The sequence below is a fragment of the Bufo bufo genome, chromosome 8 (genome assembly GCF_905171765.1).
Source record: "Bufo bufo chromosome 8, aBufBuf1.1, whole genome shotgun sequence".
NCBI classification, from domain to species: domain Eukaryota; kingdom Metazoa; phylum Chordata; class Amphibia; order Anura; family Bufonidae; genus Bufo; species Bufo bufo.
In genome coordinates, this window is record NC_053396.1 from 67,917,063 (window position 1) to 67,937,869 (window position 20,807).

Here is a 20,807-nt window from a genome sequence, read left to right on the forward strand (position 1 = left end):
TCTTCAGACAATGTGCTGACAACAAGACACGAGTGGTTTGCACGCTGTGAAATCAGAGCCTGAAGTGAGGCATAAACGTTCTCAACCTGAGCACAACCTGCATGACTAGTCATTTAAGTGCAAAGCACGAGCTGCAGTGGAGTAGACACCTGAAAAACCAATGAAAGGTCTCTGGCTCCTCTTGCTTCCTCTTCTGCTGCAGTCTCGGCCTCTTCATCCACCTCTGGAGTGACAGTGCCACCTGCCACCCCGCAAACAGGATCTGCCGGCAACACCACCTCCTGGGTCACCAAGCATCTCCACAATGTCCCACAGAAGCGTTCAGCTCTAAACTTCCAAACACTGGAGAGGAAGAGTAAGTACCCCCCCTACCCACTGGCGATCCCTAGCCCTGAATGCCAGCATTTCTAAATTACTGGCCTTTGAAATGTTGTCATTCTGTCTGGTGGAGACGGATAGTTTTAAAGGCCTTATTACGTGCCCAGCCGCCACTACTTTTCCAGGAGAGCCATCCCTTCCCTGCACAACCAAGTAGGGGACAAAATCAGGTGTGCACTGCGCAATGCCATCTGTGGTAAGGTGCACCTGACTACGGATATGTGGACCAGTAAGCTCGGTTAGGGACGTTATATCTCCATAACAGCACACTGGGTAAATGCAGTGGCGGCTGGGCCTGAGGCGGATAGCAGTTTGGCGCATGTCCTTCCACAACCGAGGATTGCAGGGTGCTTCAGTTTGCCTCCTGTTGCTTCCTCCTCCTACTCTGCTTCCTCATCTTTTACCAGCTCCTCAACCGGTCAGCGTAACACCTTCACCACCAACTTAAGCACAGCCAGGGGTAAACGACAGCAGGCAGTTTTAAAACGTATCTGTTTGGGGGACAAACCCCACATTGCGTAGGAGCTGTGGACGGGCCTTGAACAACAGACCGATGAGTGGTTTGTGCCAGTCAGCCTCAAGCCCGGACTGGTGTTGTGCGATTGAAAGGGCCCCTGGTTTGTCTGTGGGTGAACCTCCGGCCGGGCAACCACTGAAGACCAATACACGTACATAGGTTTAAAATGGTTGTTTCTTTATTTTGACATCGTAGACAATTTATAGATACAAACCACAAGATTATCATATACCTCCCCTAAGCTTATACAACCAAAGTAAAAAAAGTCATGACAATTTCCAAGAAACAAGGTACATATGTGACGCATCTATAATTCTTAGTATTCAGATATCTAACCACAATCTTTGTTGATTTCAGCTTTGTTCAAATATTTCTCGGAATTATCTTTGTTTATCTTGTACCATCTTGTACCAACATTTACCTGAGCAAACGTTTTTTACTTATCTAAACCACAGGTGAATGTCAATATACAAAAAATGCTTATATATAGATATCTCGTATTGCAGTAAATGTAAAATATATGTCTAATGCACATGTTAGATATATGTGTAACAGGTATATATGTGCATATATATGTTTCTGCAGCTATGATGCCATGCATTTGGCAATTCTCTCTTCAGGTACCTCTATTACAAATGTGGCTTTCTTTTGCTAAAGCATGCATATCTCTTTCTAGCCATGCGGTTTTGAGCTCCAGACAGCCATTTCCTGTTCAGCTTGTGTTACTAGACCTTGTTGTCATAAGAGTATAAAATATTACCTTTAAAGAAGAACTCTGCATATTTAATACAAGCATAGGAGCTGAATTAATATATATATATGTGAACGTGTGTGGATACAGACATAATTTCCTTAGAATCCCCTCTTTGATCATATGGAATTCCCATTCCATATGATCACTCCTTATACCACACACCAATTCTCGGTATCTTTCTCAGAGTACTTCCCTTTTTAAGGGTGACAGTTTCATTCTCTGAATCATCTGCTTACTAAACGGTTCAGGAAAGTTTTGATCTTTCAAGTCCTCAGTTTCTAGTTCATTGGTATACTCCCTGAACATAAATTCTTCCTCATACAAGTCCTGCATAGTCTTTGGATCCTCTGGACAAAGTGGTTTTGGATAGCCTCTTAGCCATCGCTCATATCTACTTTGCAGGCTTGGGGGTATGATCAAAGTCATTTCCTTTGAAGGCATCTTGTCCGAAGGACTCATGTTTGTCCGGGGAATTCCCTGAGGACTCCTTCTGGTGTCTTCTTGAGCCGGCTGGCGTGTATCCACTGTGGACTCTGGTCAGTAAGGACAGCCGTTCGAGCAACTCTTAGAACCTCAAATGGACCTTGGTATATTGGACCAGTCTTGTGGCGGGCAGCTAGTTGTTTCACCAGAACTTTGTCTCCGGGCAAGAATGGATGAGTTGGATCTGTGGAAAGAGGAGGAAAGGTGACAGCAACCTTATCATAATTTTCTGAGAGTATGCCTACCAAGTGTTTCACGTACTGTTCCTGCAAGGCAAAAATGTTACTGTCAGTATCCGGTTCCTCACGGGTATTAGGGGGTCGACCGAATAACACTTCATAAGGTGACAACCCTGTTTGTTTATTTGGTGTCGTTCTTATTTGGTAGAGAATGGCGGGTAGAAATTTCAGCCAATCTTTCAATGTTCCTGAAGTAGCCTTTTTTAACCTATCCTTAATGGTTCTGTTCATTCTTTCCACTACTCCTGCACTTTGGGGGTGGTAGATTATATTGAGTTTCCACTGGAAACCCAAAACCTTTGTCAGTTCTTGTATTAGTTTGGATTGGAAAGCAGGTCCCTGATCTGAATGAATTACCCGAGGGAGTCCATACAGTGAAATCCATTGATTTATCAATGCCCTAGCTGTCACACCAGCTGTTTCTCCTGAAGTAGGTATGGCTACACACCATCCGGAGAACCTACAGACTATTACAAGCAGATATCTTATATTCCCGGGTTGCTTTGGCATGTGTGTATAATCCATCTGCAAATCTTGCAGAGGGCCTGTAGGGGGTGGTAGATTCCCATGTCTTCCGTGTGCTTTTCCTTGAACATTATTCTGTGCACAAGTCATGCATGAGTCGACCAAATCGTCTATCAATCTCTGCAATTGGTGTGTACAGAACAGTGACTTGTAATGTTCTGATATGTACTGTTTTCCTAAATGTCCAGGACCATGAAGATAAGATATTAGGAGCGGTGCTGATGCAGTAGGAACCCCCAATATCCGATCTTTTGTCCACATACCTGTACCTGTCGTCTGCAGTCCCTGAGATTTCCAGTACTTGATGTCCTCACTGGTAGACTGTTTCTGAAGTTGATATACTACTGACACCCAGTTTTCACTTTCAAAGTCTGTCATGAATAATAACTTATTTTCCCTTCTCGTGTCTCTCTTGGCTGCCATTTTTGCTGCTCTGTCTGCTAGGTTGTTTCCCATAGCTTGATAATCTCCTTTTGCAGAGTGTCCTTTCACTTTTATCACACTTATGGCTTCTGGTAATTGAATTGCATGTAGCAAGTGATCTATGTATTTCTGATTCGCTACCTTCTTCCCGTCTGCTGAGATATACCCCCTATTTTTCCATATTAATGCATAATCATGCACTGTTCCAAATGCATAGCTACTATCAGTATAAATATTCACTTTGTGTCCTGCGAATATTTCACAGGCTCTTGTGAGCGCTACCAACTCAGCTTGTTGTGCCGAAGTTGTGAAAATTGGTTCAGCTTCTATCACTTGATTTGGGAGCATGACCACTGCGTAACCTGTTTGGTATGTCCTGTCATCTGGTCTTGTGCATGATCCATCCACAAAAACATCTATACTGCCAGTCTGTGGTGTGTCCTTTAAATCTTCCCTAGGTGTTGTGCATGACAAGATTATTTCATCACATCTGTGTTCAGGTATTGGGTCTACTTGTTCGTCAGAACCTTCACGCTTGAGTCTCAAAAGTGTATGCAAAAATCTTATCACTGGTGAGGTGTCTGGACATGTCTTTATCAACAGGTTTGCCGTACTGAGTAATATGGTCTCATATCCGGACAGTCTCTGAGCTGTCATGTGTTGTGTGGTCATGTTTTGAAGGAGGGACAAAACTGTATGAGTGGTGAAAAGTTCCATTATATTTCCATGGACTATCTTAGTAGCATCCTTTACTGACATAGCCGCGGCTGCTAGTGCTTGGAGACAGTGAGGCATTCCAAGAACTACAGGAGGTAATTTTCTCGATAGGTATGAAACTGGCCTGTTTCTCCCCCCATGTGTCTGTGTCAGAACCGCTGCATAGGTTTCTCCTGATACCACACAGTATAATTGGAATGGCTTTCCATAATCTGCCAGGGCCAAGGCTGGGGCTTGGGTCAGGGACCGAATCAATCTCTCAAAGGCTTCTATTCTGTCCTCTGTCCACTCCACTACCTTTGGTGCTTCTGTGAGTGTAGTTTTTCTTAGGATCGAATCCCAATGGGAGCAATCGGGAATCCACTGCCTACAATACACTATTGACCCTAGAAAGGACAGCATTGTAGCTTTGTCCCTCGGCCTGCTTAGGGAGGTCACTGCCTTGACTCTAGCGGGTGAGATCTTTCTCTCTCCTGCCTCTATTATGCACCCCAGATACTCTACCTGGGTACTTGCATATTGGATTTTCTTCTTCGAGGCCAGGTGTCCTTTGCTTGCCAAGTGGTCTAATAAACTCCGTGAATCTATTTCGCAGGCTTCTAACTCTGAATTGGAGAGTAAAAGGTCGTCTGTGTACTGTATTAAGGTGGATCCCCTCTTTGGTTCCCAATCTTCCAATGTAGCCTTTAATACAATAGAAAAGGCTGCTGGGCTATCCCCAAGACCTTGTGGGAGACGGGTCCAAGTCACCTGACCATCATCAGACCACTGAAAAGCAAAAAGATTTTGTGCATCCCAAGCCACTGGTATGGAAAAGAACGCATTACTGAGGTCAACTACAGTGTAGAATCTGGATCCCGCAGGAATGGCCCCAAACACAGCTGTAAGATCTGCCACCAAGGGGGGAAATGGGATAATTGCCTTATTTACCTTCCTCAGATCCTGTACCAGCCTCCATGTGCCATTAGCCTTTTTTACAGGATTTATCGGGGTATTCCAGGGACTGACAATTTTCCTAAGAATTCCCATCTGCAAGTATTTCTCAATTTGTGGCTTTATACCCTCTAACTTTTCCTCACTCAATGGGTATTGTTTTTGAAAGGTTGGCATAACCCCCTCCTTCAAACTGGGCCGGTAGGGCTCACAGTTAATTCTTCCTACTGAGTCTTTACATTTTGCCCAGATTGGATGATTTTCCAGGGACATTGGTATGCTTAAAAGGAACCCATTCATGTCACGTCTCTTTGGGTTTGTCAGGTCACATTTCATTGAGGTTGCTGTCAGTCTTCCTTTTTTGTCAAAGACTAATGAAATTTGAAATGCTGCCATTAAATCCCTTCCTAATAGGCAAACGGGGCATTCTAGTAGGACTGCAAAGGACATGTGCGTCACTAGTTCCCCCGTAAGAGTACAAACCGGGAGCGGTGCTGTCACCTTATGTATCACTGTCGTCCCATTTATACCCATAGAACTTCCTTCGGTGCATTTATCATTAATGAAGTCTATTTTGTTTACACTTGAAGTCGTTGCTCCGGTGTCAAGTAACAAATTAACTTTAATACCATCAATTTGCAGTATTACTTGTGGTAAGACTTGCCAATCAGTTGGAACAAAATGCATAATGAAGGATGGGACTCGTTCTGGGCACCCCTAATAGTAATTGTTCCCCCGTGGGGACGGGTACTGTTTATGCTCAGACCACCTCTGTAAGTCTGATTGCAAATTGGGTTGTCTACTCCCCCCATCCTGTGCTGGCCAGTGTATGTTAATACGATCTCCCTGGGGTTGTCTTCTTGTCATATCTTGCTGTCTTTCCTGTTGTCTGGGCCCCCCTCGGTAGTCAGAGGCGCCTCTCCCTCTGTATTCTCTCCTATCTTCATCTCTCACCTTTGGACATTCCCGCCTCCAGTGACCTAGACTCCCACAAATGAAGCAGCCCTGTCTCTGATTTCTTTCTACTCTTCCCAGGTAATCTGCCTGACCCCTACTTCTCGGACCTCTTGTATTATTCCTTCCCCGGGAGAAACCTGACATCATCATGTAATTGCTTTCCCCACCTGACAATATAGACTCCTGTTGTATGTCCTGCTGCATTAACAATGGAAATACTCCTCCCTTTTGATTGAAAACACCAGAGGCCGAGCGTTTTGCTATGTCATCCATAAATTCTGTCACTGATTGAGTAAGCCATTCGTTATTCACTAATTTTATTAGCTGTGTTGTCTTAGGGTCCCCATTTGTCATACATGTAGTCTTGAACAATTCAGGTGAATTCATTCCTGTACTGCTGTAGAGGTCCAACAGTCTCTTACAGAAACTATAAAAATCCTCTTTTGGCTCTTGTTTTGTATTTAGCACTGTGTGTAAGCCTGAATCCCCTTTGTATCTTTTCATCCATTCTACTCCTATCTTATCCCAAAACTTCTTCCAAACCTTGGGGCTATCTCTCTCTCCTCCATCCCTAACTTCTTTTTCTGATGCCTTCATTATCTTTTCTGGATCGATTTGGGAGCCAGTGTCTGGGTCTATGGCTGATAGTATTCTCTTTTGATTCTCACCAGAAAATAATAATAATTCTGGTGCGGTTGCTTGTTTTGGACAGGGGACCTTATCATAAGGGTCTTGTAGCATGTCCTCTGTAGGGACAGCTGGGAGTATTGCCTTTTGTGGTTCTGATACCGTCACGTCATATGCCGGTGGCTTTTCTGGCAAGGAGGGCAGAATTTCTGACCATGGAACTTCTTCCCTTTTACTAATTGTCCCCCTATCCTGTTTTAAGTATATGTGATGGGTTGGTGGAAATCTCTTTCTGTACTCTTTTAATGCCTTCTCCCATTTCTTAAAACATGTTTTCATATAATTTTCATCCCAGGCACCAATGGGATAGTTATATTTTGGGTGAAGCCCCACCATTTTTTTAACCTCCTCCCAGTCTGCTTCATTGCGAGGACCTGCATCGCTGATCTGCGTAATACACAGTTGCTGACTGCGGTCACAGATATTTACCCAAAATGGATCAGTTACACTAATCCCACAGGTGCCTGATACAAAATGTGGTCTCACCATCCAGATCCTTTCCCACGCCGTTACCCATAATGTTAATGACGTGGAAATAGCAGCAATTAACCACCTCCGGACCGCTGTACGCACAGACGCGTCCTGGAGGTGGTTGATTCATTCCGCCTGGACGCATATACGCGTCATCTCGCGAGACGCGAGATTTCCTGTGAACGCGCGCACACAGGCGCGCGCGCTCACAGGAACGGAAGGTAAGAGAGTTGATCTCCAGCCTGCCAGCGGCGATCGTTCGCTGGCAGGCTGGAGATGTGTTTTTTTTTAACCCTAACAGGTATATTAGACGCTGTTTTGATAACAGCGTCTAATATACCTGCTACCTGCTCCTCTGGTGGTCCCCTTTGTTTGGATCGACCACCAGAGGACACAGGTAGCTCAGTAAAGTCCCACCAAGCACCACTACACTACACTACACCCCCCCCCGTCACTTATTAACCCCTTATTCACCCTTGATCACCCCTGATCACCCCATATAGACTCCCTGATCACCCCCCTGTCATTGATTACCCCCCTGTCATTGATCAACCCCCTGTAAAGCTCCATTCAGACGTCCGCATGATTTTTACGGATCCACTGATAGATGGATCGGATCCGCAAAACGCATCCGGACGTCTGAATGAAGCCTTACAGGGGCGTGATCAATGACTGTGGTTATCACCCCATATAGACTCCCTGATCACCCCCCTGTCATTGATTACACCCCTGTCATTGATTACCCCCCTGTAAAGCTCCATTCAGACGTCCGCATGATTTTTACGGATCCACTGATAGATGGATCCGATCAGCAAAACGCATCCGGACGTCTGAATGAAGCTTTACAGGGGCATGATCAATGACTGTGGTGATCACCCCATATAGACTCCCTGATCACCCCCCTGTAAAGCTCCATTCAGATGTCCGCATGATTTTTACGGATGCACTGATAGATGGATCCGATCCGCAAAACGCATCCGGACGTCTGAATGAAGCTTTACAGGGGCATGATCAATGACTGTGGTGATCACCCCATATAGACTCCCTGATCACCCCCCTGTAAAGCTCCATTCAGATGTCCGCATGATTTTTACGGATGCACTGATAGATGGATCCGATCCGCAAAATGCATCCGGACGTCTGAATGAAGCTTTACAGGGGCATGATCAATGACTGTGGTTATCACCCCATATAGACTCCCTGATCACCCCCCTGTCATTGATTACACCCCTGTCATTGATCAACCCCCTGTAAAGCTCCATTCAGATGTCCGCATGATTTTTACGGATGCACTGATAGATGGATCGGATCCGCAAAACGCATCCGGAAGTCTGAATGAAGCCTTACAGGGGCATGATCAATGACTGTGGTGATCACCCCATATAGACTCCCTGATCACCCCCCTGTAAAGCTCCATTCAGATGTCCGCATGATTTTTACGGATGCACTGATAGATGGATCCGATCCGCAAAACGCATCTGGACGTCTGAATGAAGCCTTACAGGGGCGTGATCAATGACTGTGGTTATTACCCCATATAGACTCCCTGATCACCCCCCTGTCATTGATTACACCCCTGTCATTGATCACCCCCCTGTAAAGCTCCATTCAGATGTCCGCATGATTTTTACGGATGCACTGATAGATGGATCGGATCCGCAAAACGCATCCGGACGTCTGAATGAAGCCTTACAGGGGCGTGATCAATGACTGTGGTGATCACCCCATATAGACTCCCTGATCACCCCCCTGTCATTGATTACACCCCTGTCATTGATCACCCCCCTGTAAAGCTCCATTCAGATGTCCGCATGATTTTTACGGATGCACTGATAGATGGATCCGATCCGCAAAACGCATCCGGACGTCTGAATGAAGCTTTACAGGGGCATGATCAATGACTGTGGTGATCACCCCATATAGACTCCCTGATCACCCCCCTGTAAAGCTCCATTCAGATGTCCGCATGATTTTTACGGATGCACTGATAGATGGATCCGATCCGCAAAACGCATCCGGACGTCTGAATGAAGCTTTACAGGGGCATGATCAATGACTGTGGTTATCACCCCATATAGACTCCCTGATCACCCCCCTGTCATTGATTACACCCCTGTCATTGATCAACCCCCTGTAAAGCTCCATTCAGATGTCCGCATGATTTTTACGGATGCACTGATAGATGGATCGGATCCGCAAAACGCATCCGGAAGTCTGAATGAAGCCTTACAGGGGCATGATCAATGACTGTGGTGATCACCCCATATAGACTCCCTGATCACCCCCCTGTAAAGCTCCATTCAGATGTCCGCATGATTTTTACGGATGCACTGATAGATGGATCCGATCCGCAAAACGCATCTGGACGTCTGAATGAAGCCTTACAGGGGCGTGATCAATGACTGTGGTTATTACCCCATATAGACTCCCTGATCACCCCCCTGTCATTGATTACACCCCTGTCATTGATCACCCCCCTGTAAAGCTCCATTCAGATGTCCGCATGATTTTTACGGATGCACTGATAGATGGATCGGATCCGCAAAACGCATCCGGACGTCTGAATGAAGCCTTACAGGGGCGTGATCAATGACTGTGGTGATCACCCCATATAGACTCCCTGATCACCCCCCTGTCATTGATTACACCCCTGTCATTGATCACCCCCCTGTAAAGCTCCATTCAGATGTCCGCATGATTTTTACGGATGCACTGATAGATGGATCGGATCCGCAAAACGCATCCGGACGTCTGAATGAAGCCTTACAGGGGCGTGATCACTGACTGTGGTGATCACCCCATATAGACTCCCTGATCACCCCCCTGTCATTGATTACCCCCCTGTCATTGATTACCCCCCTGTAAAGCTCCATTCAGACGTCCGCATGATTTTTACGGATCCACTGATAGATGGATCGGATCCGCAAAACGCATCCGGACGTCTGAATGAAGCCTTACAGGGGCATGATCAATGACTGTGGTGATCACCCCATATAGACTCCCTGATCACCCCCCTGTCATTGGTTACCCCCCTGTAAAGCTCCATTCAGATGTCCGCATGATTTTTACGGATGCACTGATAGATGGATCGGATCCGCAAAACGCATACGGACGTCTGAATGAAGCCTTACATGGGCGTGATCAATGACTGTGGTTATCACCCCATATAGACTCCCTGATCACCCCCCTGTCATTGATCAACCCCCTGTCATTGATCACCCCCCCTGTCATTGATCACCACCCCTGTCATTGATCACCACCCCTGTCATTGATCACCACCCCTGTAAGGCTCCATTCAGACATTTTTTTGGCCCAAGTTAGCGGAATTTTTATTTTTTTTTCTTACAAAGTCTCATATTCCACTAACTTGTGTCAAAAAATAAAATCTCACATGAACTCACCATACCCCTCACGGAATCCAAATGCGTAAAATTTTTTAGACATGTATATTCCAGACTTCTTCTCACGCTTTAGGGCCCCTAGAATGCCAGGGCAGTATAAATACCCCACATGTGACCCCATTTCGGAAAGAAGACACCCCCAGGTATTCCGTGAGGGGCATATTGAGTCCATGAAAGATTGAAATTTTTGTCCCAAGTTAGCGGAACGGGAGACTTTGTGAGAAAAAAATAAAAAATATCAATTTCCGCTAACTTGTGCCAAAAAAAAAAATTTCTATGAACTCGCCATGCCCCTCATTGAATACCTTGGGGTGTCTTCTTTCCAAAATGGGGTCACATGTGGGGTATTTATACTGCCCTGGCATTCTAGGGGCCCCAAAGCGTGAGAAGAAGTCTGGTATCCAAATGTCTAAAAATGCCCTCCTAAAAGGAATTTGGGCACCTTTGCGCATCTAGGCTGCAAAAAAGTGTCACACATCTGGTATCGCCGTACTCAGGAGAAGTTGGGGAATGTGTTTTGGGGTGTCATTTTACATATACCCATGCTGGGTGAGAGAAATATCTTGGTCAAATGCCAACTTTGTATAAAAAAATGGGAAAAGTTGTCTTTTGCCAAGATATTTCTCTCACCCAGCAAGGGTATATGTAAAATGACACCCCAAAACACATTCCCCACCTTCTCCTGAATACAGCGATACCACATGTGTGACACTTTTTTGCAGCCTAGGTGGGCAAAGGGGCCCATATTCCAAAGAGCACCTTTAGGATTTCACAGGTCATTTACCTACCTAACACACATTAGGGCCCCTGGAAAATGCCAGGGCAGTATAACTACCACACAAGTGACCCCATTTTGGAAAGAAGACACCCCAAGGTATTCCGTGAGGGGCATGGCGAGTTCCTAGAATTTTTTATTTTTTGTCATAAGTTAGTGGAAAATGCTGATTTTTTTTTAAATTTTTTTTTTTTATACAAAGTCTCATATTCCACTAACTTGTGACAAAAAATAAAAACTTCCATGAACTCACTATGCCCATCAGCGAATACCTTGGGGTCTCTTCTTTCCAAAATGGGGTCACTTGTGGGGTAGTTATACTGCCCTGGCATTCTAGGGGCCCAAATGTGTGGTAAGGAGTTTGAAATCAAATTCTGTAAAAAATGACCTGTGAAATCCTAAAGGTGCTCTTTGGAATATGGGCCCCTTTGCCCACCTAGGCTGCAAAAAAGTGTCACACATCTGGTATTGCCGTACTCAGGAGAAGGTGGGGAATGTGTTTTGGGGTGTCATTTTACATATACCCCTGCTGGGTGAGAGAAATATCTTGGCAAACGACAACTTTTCCCATTTTTTTATACAAAGTTGGCATTTGACCAAGATATTTATCTCACCCAGCATGGGTATATGTAAAAAGACACCCCAAAACACATTCCTCAACTTCTCCTGAATACAGAGATACCAGATGTGTGACACTTTTTTGCAGCCTAGGTGGGCAAAGGGGCCCACATTCCAAAGAGCACCTTTCGGATTTCACAGGTCAATTTTTACAGAATTTGATTTCAAACTCCTTACCACACATTTGGGCCCCTAGAATGCCAGGGCAGTATAACTACCCCACAAGTGACCCCATTTTGGAAAGAAGAGACCCCAAGGTATTCGCTGATGGGCATAGTGAGTTCATGGAAGTTTTTATTTTTTGTCACAAGTTAGTGGAATATGAGACTTTGTATGAAAAAAAAAAAAAAAATCATCATTTTCCACTAACTTGTGACAAAAAATAAAAAATTATAGGAACTCGCCATGCCCCTCACGGAATACCTTGGGGTGTCTTCTTTCCAAAATGGGGTCACTTGTGGGGTAGTTATACTGCCCTGGCATTCTAGGGGCCCAAATGTGTGGTAAGGAGTTTGAAATCAAATTCAGTAAAAAATGACGAGTGAAATCCGAAAGGTGCTCTTTGGAATATGGGCCCCTTTGCCCACCTAGGCTGCAAAAAAGTGTCACACATCTGGTATCTCCGTACTCAGGAGAAGGTGGGGAATGTGTTTTGGGGTGTCATTTTATATATACCCATGCTGGGTGAGAGAAATATCTTGGCAAAAGACAACTTTTCCCATTTTTTTATACAAAGTTGTCATTTGACCAAGATATTTATCTCACCCAGCATGGGTATATGTAAAAAGACACCCCAAAACACATTCCTCAACTTCTCCTGAGTACGGGGATACCAGATGTGTGACACTTTTTTGCAGCCTAGGTGGGCAAAGGGGCCCATATTCCAAAGAGCACCTTTCGGATTTCACAGGTCATTTTTTACTGAATTTGATTTCAAACTCCTTACCACACATTTGGGCCCCTAGAATGCCAGGGCAGTATAACTACCCCACAAGTGACCCCATTTTGGAAAGAAGAGACCCCAAGGTATTCGCTGACGGGCATAGTGAGTTCATGGAAGTTTTTATTTTTTGTCACAAGTTAGTGGAATATGAGACTTTGTAAGAAAAAAAAAAAAAAAAAAAAAAATCATCATTTTCCGCTAACTTGTGACAAAAAATAAAAAGTTCTATGAACTCACTATGCCCATCAGCGAATACCTTAGGGTGTGTACTTTCAGAAATGGGGTCATTTGTGGGGTGTTTGTACTGTCTGGGCATTGTAGAACCTCAGGAAACATGACAGGTGCTCAGAAAGTCAGAGCTGCTTCAAAAAGCGGAAATTCACATTTTTGTACCATAGTTTGTAAACGCTATAACTTTTACCCAAACCATTTTTTTTCTACCCAAACATTTTTTTTTTATCAAAGACATGTAGAACTATAAATTTAGAGCAAAATTTCTATATGGATGTCGTTTTTTTTGCAAAATTTTACAACTGAAAGTGAAAAATGTCATTTTTTTGCAAAAAAATCGTTAAATTTCGATTAATAACAAAAAAAGTAAAAATGTCAGCAGCAATGAAATACCACCAAATGAAAGCTCTATTAGTGAGAAGAAAAGGAGGTAAAATTCATTTGGGTGGTAAGTTGCATGACCGAGCAATAAACGGTGAAAGTAGTGTAGGTCAGAAGTGTAAAAAGTGGCCTGGTCTTTCAGGGTGTTTAAGCACTGGGGGCTGAGGTGGTTAAATAGCAGGAAGTAATTGTGTTAGTACTGTTATGTTGAGAATCAATTAAGCCAGCACAATCAGATTTTCCACTAGCACAATATTCTTATAACACGTGTAAAATATCTAATATGGGCAACACCATTTACGAACTTAATAGACTGCAGTAATCAATGTCACTTTCCAAGTTTTAACTGTACAGTTATGTTCAATAAACAATTCACTCCACAGACAATCCTAGTGAGTTAGAAACCAACATCTTCATTCAGATGTATGCGTTTCCCTCACTGTTTTTTTCCTTTTTTCATATGTATTCCTTTTCCTTATACATATTCCGGGTACCTTGTTTCCTTGTTTCACATAAATCCAGAGTTATCCTTTAACTCAATCACATAAATCCAGAGTTATCCTTTAACTCAATAAACCGTCAAATGAGACTAATTCCCACTTGAAAAATCCCTGCCAACGTTCGAAGAGACTAGTTCTACATTCGAAAAATTCCCTGCCATCAATATGATGTATGTTCCTGGAACAACATCCCCTGCCAACCACTGTGCCTATAGGAGACGCCGCTCCTATCAGGATACACAGAACACTGAGTGCTGCCTCGTGTATGTCCCACAGTCCTATGAACACTAAACTAACCTGCCATCAACTAACCTGCCATCCAGTATACATCAGATATTCACCGTATCCAGGAGAGAAACATTCCAACCAACATAAATAGTGGCAGAAATTATTTACTCACCTGGATAGTCAGTGAACCATCCTCTGCTACCAATTGAAAGGGCCCCTGGTTTGTCTGTGGGTGAACCTCCGGCCGGGCAACCACTGAAGACCAATACACGTTGATAGGTAGCTTAAGGCTGACATGTCAGCCTGCATTTGTGGGAGGGGCGTAGGCGCTCTTAAAAGGAGGCACGCCCTCTCCTCATGTGCGGGCGTTTTCGGTGCATTCCCGCCTTAACGTCACGCCCCGTACTGCTGTGCTGCTCACCAGGTAAGTTACCGAGGGTCCCGATGCTCGCCGCTCGTTCCTGCTGCAAGGGTAAGTTAGCTACTATCCTCCCGATCCCCCTTCCCGGCGTACGTCTCCCCCTCCACCCGGTTCACCGCTACCCACCTTCCACAACAGGCGGTGCGGCCGGCTCGATACATGCTTCCAGCGCCGGCCGAGGCAAGCCACGTGTGACGCCGGGCAGCGCCTCCGTTGCCTTGGCAACGAAGCCCGCGTCTCTGTCCAAGCTCCCTCCCTGGGCTCCGGGCGTCACAGCAACCTGCCGCTTGTTGATTCCAGGACCTGTCGTCCGGGGGTGGGTCCGTCCAGACCCAGGGCCGCCGCTTTCCACTCCGTCACAGCTGCCGGGCGGCGGCCGGCAGTTGTCCATTTTCAATAAAGTTAAAAAAAAAAAAAACTTGGTCCCACACTTACAGGTTTATGCAATAAGCCCCATCACAAACTCTTTTCACTCATATATAAATCCCAAACCTATTGTCATGGTCATATAACGCACCGCATGGCCCCCATGTGCCCTCCTCTGTCAGCTCGAGCCGCTGGCCAGTTTAACCCTTCACACCCCACGGTAGCGGTTCCCGCTACCGTCCACGTCAGCTCCTTCAAAACACAAAGGTCAACACATATGGCGCAATCATGGGCTACTACCACCCCTCCGATCCAGGTTCTGCCACCACGGGCAGGTCCGTCTAGACCCGGGGGTGCCGCTCCTCATTCCGGCGCAGCTGCTGGCTGGCGGCCGGCTGCTGTTCATGGTCAATAAAGTTTAAAAAAAAATAAAAAAAAATAACTGGGTCTCACACATACGGGCTCATGCGAATAAGCCCCACTACAAGCTCTTATCATTCACGCAAATCCTGACTGTTTGACATGGTCATAGCACGCCGCATGGCCCCACGTGCCCTCCCCTGTCATTCTGAGCCGCAGACCAAGTTTTAACCCTCCACATACCACGGTAGCGGTTCCGCTGCCTTCCACGCCAGCTCCTACCAACGCAGTTTTCTGTTAGGTCACGGGGACATGCAGATCCCTGGTTTAAGGGTCGAGTAAATGGCGCAATTCTGGGCCACCACCCCTTCCCCCCCCCCTCATGCTACTGGTTATTGTTGCAGACTGGGTTCTCTGCCGTGCTAGCCATACATCGTCTGCCAAGGGTTCTCACAGTTCCGCCCGCTTCAAACGCCGCCCGTTCTGCTCCGCTTCCGGCACAGTCCACAGGGGGGTCACGTGGGACGCCGGGCATGAGGTCCGCCGCAGCGTCCATGTTGCCCGGCAACGAGGTTAGTGTTCTCCTCCTGCATCCACATGGCACGACTGCCTCCTAAGCTCCGGGGTGCGCTGCGTCCGGTTGCTGTCCCATTGTGGTCTCGTGGCCGGCTGTCCCTCTGGCTCGGCCCCGGTCTGCACGGCGTCTCTGTTACCCGGCAACGCTGTTGGTGTCCTCCCCCCTGCGGTCACATGATCTCTCCCTGGTTCCGGTCTGCGCTCCTCTCGTCCACCGCCGCCCTCATCGTACATACCGGGCAATGCTGGTCCGGCCCGGTCACCCGGGGGTTGGGTCCATCCAGAGCCAGGGCCGCATCAGGGGTGCCGTTTCCACTCTGCCGCAGCTGCTGGCCGGCGGTCGGCGGTTGTTCGTTTTCAATAAAGTTATACAAAGAAAAAAAAAAAAGTGTTCTCACATAATAATGCTCGGTGCGCTTTTGAACAGCATAATTAAAACTCAATTCTAGCAAAATACAACATGCGTGATATAGTTGATACAATAGTAAAACCACATGATCCAGATAAACAATCCCCCAAAAGTCATTATCACCATCATCCTATATAATAAAATCTCTGTGTGATGATTTTTCAAGTGCGCATGCGCGGCGTGCTGGCCAATCGGCACACACTCTTTGGCACCGCCATGTACGTCCGGCAGCGGTCTCTGTGAGTGGAGGTGAAAGGCCACATCCATCCCCATGTGCCCTCCTCTGTCATCCCAAGCTGCAGGCAGCTGACGCGGGGACACTTCCCCGCCCCTTTCTTCCCCCTGTTACTCCAACTGCACCTGTATGCTCCGGCCAAAAAATAAAAAATAAAAATAAAAAAAATAAAAAAAATAAATAAAAAATAAATAAATAGATCAATTTAAACACTTTGCACTACAGAGAGGTAAATGGCGCAGTCTATGGACTGCTACGCCCCCCCCCCCCCCCCCCGCATGATACTGTTTATTGTTGCAGACCCTGGGTACTCTGCCGTTAATCTTCAACCAGGGATCCACGCATCCTCACAGAGGTCATAAAATCCCCACTCAGGGTTCAAACAGATAGGTGCTGGCGTTTTAGTCTTTCTCACTCCAGTCACACCCAAAGTTTTATTCAATCCACACAGTCAAAGCAGCAGCATCGAAATCTTTTAAAAATAAAAATAAAAATTAATAATGATGGTTCCCTATGTCACGGTTGGGACACATTGGCGCGTTCCGGTTGGCGTAGTCTCCCCCTCACGTCACCAATTATTTCGCAGACCCCGGGTGCTGCGCCACTCTGGCTGCGCTCGCCAGCCAGGTGGCGCTCATTTGTCCCGTTTGAGCCGACCATCGCTTTCCCACTCACTACATCCACGGGCATTTCCGGTAACCGCTTCATTTTCTACCACACTTTCGCGGTCTTTCAGTCTACGCTGCAATGCAGCTCCCTATTCCTTTTGTCACCCGCGTCAGGGTCACTTCGTAGTCACCGGGTTGTCTCCAGTCACGTCTCAGGTTACTTCTTGTTCACGTCACCATGTTTTGTTTCTCTGTCATATCTGTCCATGACAGGCTGTTGCTGTCACGTGTCAGGCCTATGTATCAATTGGCGGCCACGGCCAGGCTCACGCCTCTTGCCTCCCACGGCCTGTTCTGTCCAGGCGTCCGTTACTCCTTCAACCATTGGCCTATCACGTGTCAGACTCACGCATTACCATTTCCACCTATTGCGCTCCAGGCTCACGTGCACATCTCACCATGTCGGGTGCCTGCCACGGTTCAAGCTCACGTGTTTGTTCAAGGGTATCATCTGTTGCCTGTCACATTCAAACGCACGTTCAATCTGTCATCTTTTGCCAGTGTATTATCTCTTGCCCGTTATGCTTCAGGCTCACGTGTTATTTTCATTTTCTGTTGCCTGTTACGTTTCAGGCTTACGTTTTCAATTTATCATAGGTTGCCTGTTACGCTTCAGGCTTATGTGTTATTTTTCTTCATCTGTTGCCTGTTACGTTTCAGGCTTACGTTTCAATTTATCGTATGTTGCCTGTTACGCTTCAGGCTTACGTGTTATTTTCATTATCTGTTGCCTGTTACGTTTCAGGCTTACGTTTTTCAGTTTATCTCAGGTTGCCTGTTACGCTTCAGGCTTACGTGTTATTTTCATTATCTGTTGCCTGTTACGTTTCAGGCTTACGTTTTTAAATTATCATATGTTGCCTGTTACGCTTCAGGCTTACGTGTTATTTTCATTATCTGTTGCCTGTTACGTTTCAGGCTTACGTTTTAATTTATTTTAGGTTGCCTGTTACGCTTCAGGCTTACGTGTTATTTTCATTATCTGTTGCCTGTTACGTTTCAGGCTTACGTTTTTAATTTATCATAGGTTGCCTGTTACGCTTCAGGCTTACGTTTCATTCATCATCTGCTGCCTGTTGCGCTTCAGGCTTACGTGTTTTTACTTTTCAGGGGTTGCCTGTCACGCTTCAGGCTTACGTTTGCATGGGTCATCTGCTGCCCGTCACGCTTCGGGCTTACGTTCATGTCACGCCGCGTCTGCCACCGGCTGCGCATTGATGTACGTTTCCGGTTTCCGTTGCCTCTTTCGTTTAGGGTACACGTTCGTCACTTCTCATGGCATGGTTTATCGCGCTCAGGCGTGCATAGATCTTTTATCTCTGCCAGTGTCCGTATCACTCAAGGTCTTACGTGGTATTATTTATTTTCTGTTACCTGTCATTCAGGTTCACACTGTTAATTTACTGTTTCTGTCGCCTGTCATGTTTTAGAGTCGATTCGATAGTCCTTTCTCCGGCACGATTTCAGGTTTGATGTTTGTTTTCTCTTCAGTTTTCATTTTCCTGTCTGGGGCCAAGTACGGTTAGCCTTCTCACGTCATTTCACGCTTAGTCCATGGTCCCGCCGTTCAGAGCACCAGACACTCGCTAGTCCTCCTTTAACCACCATTCACGACTCGGGTGTCACTTGCAAGGTACGGGGCTTCCTGGTCAAAATGTTATTTTCTATTTTGTCACTTCGCAGCTGCAGTATGTCGCATATTTCCAACATCGAAGAAGCCCTATCGGTACCGGAAACACCCGCATCCGAGCGGCCCCTAAGGAGTTGGTCAATTCCGAAGTTGATCGCGGAGCTTAACCGGAGAGGGATCCAATACCACTGCCTCCGCCGTAAAGCAGAGCTGTATAGGCTACTGTTGGCTGAACCTGCAGCCCCGGTCTGGGAGCAAGTTTCCTTGTCCACCCTTCAGGTGTCCCTGGCGCAGCTTCATGCTGGGATGAACTCCGTCGCCTCCTCGGTTTCGGACGTCCAGTCCAGCCTCCTGGCCGTCAAGTCCTACCAGGGGCTGCCACCTGACCGGTCCACTCTAGCCTTGCCAATAACCTCCACCCCAGGGCCCGTTCCCCCAGGTAGGGTTCCGTACGCTCCCGAGATTGCTCCCTCGCTTTCATTCCCTGCCGCATCCAAACCGCTTGTCATTACAACACAAGAAGAGTAGTCACGCGGTCGTCCCGAGCAGGCAGGCTGTGTCAGGGGATTATTTAAAAGCTTCCACCTCCCTAGATGGTCTTCTTTTTGGGCTCCTTTCCAGCACTGTCATAAAGGCTGCCATGTACTTTAGTTCCGCGGGTTCTTAGGACACAGCGAATTCACCCACAGTTCAGTCAGGTCCAAGGGTTTAACCGGGGGTCAGCTGGTATGGCACGACGACCTTTTCTCCTCACATCTCCTCACTTCCAACCCCACAGGTGGGCCACCAGTGGAGGTGAAGTTCTTCCAGTCCACCCACGCATGGTGCCCGGTCCAGGTGCTCAGGAGCTGGCTGGCAGCTCTGGGGGACTCCGCCCCTGACCGCCCATGGCTCCCGTTCCAGGTCTCGGCCCGCACGGCCTCGCAGTTTCATCTCCCACGTTCGCACCCTGGCGGTTCAACCCCAAGACCATTTCAGGACACTCCTTCCGTATTGGAGCTGCATCCGCGGCTTCAAAGTACAACGTCCCCGGCCATGTCATCCGCAAATGGGTCGCTGGCGCTCCTCAGGCTTCTCACGTTACATACCTACCCTCAGGCCGAGATATCCCAGGCATTCCACAGTTTGGTATGGTAACTTGGCCAGTTGCATACAGGTTTTTCTCTCCCTACTCATATGTATTTTTGCCCCCTTTTAGGCTTACCCGCGGCATGGCTAAGGGCACCTCTCCAGCCATATTAGTTTAGGCAGGTTGGTTTCCTCCCTCAGGTCTCGGCATGTTCGGGGCACTTGCTCTTCGCCGTAGCCATGACCACAAGTAGCTTAAGGCTGACATGTCAGCCTGCATTTGTGGGAGGGGCGTAGGCGCTCTTAAAAGGAGGCACGCCCTCTCCTCATGTGCGGGCGTTTTCGGTGCCCCACCCTCCCTCCCCTTTTCTTTCCATTCTCCTCAGGATATGCCCCCTTTTAGGCTTACCCGCGGCATGGCTAAGGGCACCTCTCCAGCCATATTAGTTTAGGCAGGTTGGTTTCCTCCCTCAGGTCTCGGCAAAAAAAGTAATGACAATTTCCAAGAAACAAGGTACATATGTGACGCATCTATAATTCTTAGTATTCAGATATCTAACCACAATCTTTGTTGATTTCAGCTTTGTTCAAATATTTCTCGGAATTATCTTTGTTTATCTTGTACCATCTTGTACCAACATTTACCTGAGCAAACGTTTTTTACTTATCTAAACCACAGGTGAACGTCAATATACAAAAAATGCTTATATATAGATATCTCGTATTGCAGTAAATGTAAAATATATGTCTAATGCACATGTTAGATATATGTGTAACAGGTATATATGTGCATATATATGTTTCTGCAGCTATGATGCCATGCATTTGGCAATTCTCTCTTCAGGTACCTCTATTACAAATGTGGCTTTCTTTTGCTAAAGCATGCATATCTCTTTCTAGCCATGCGGTTTTG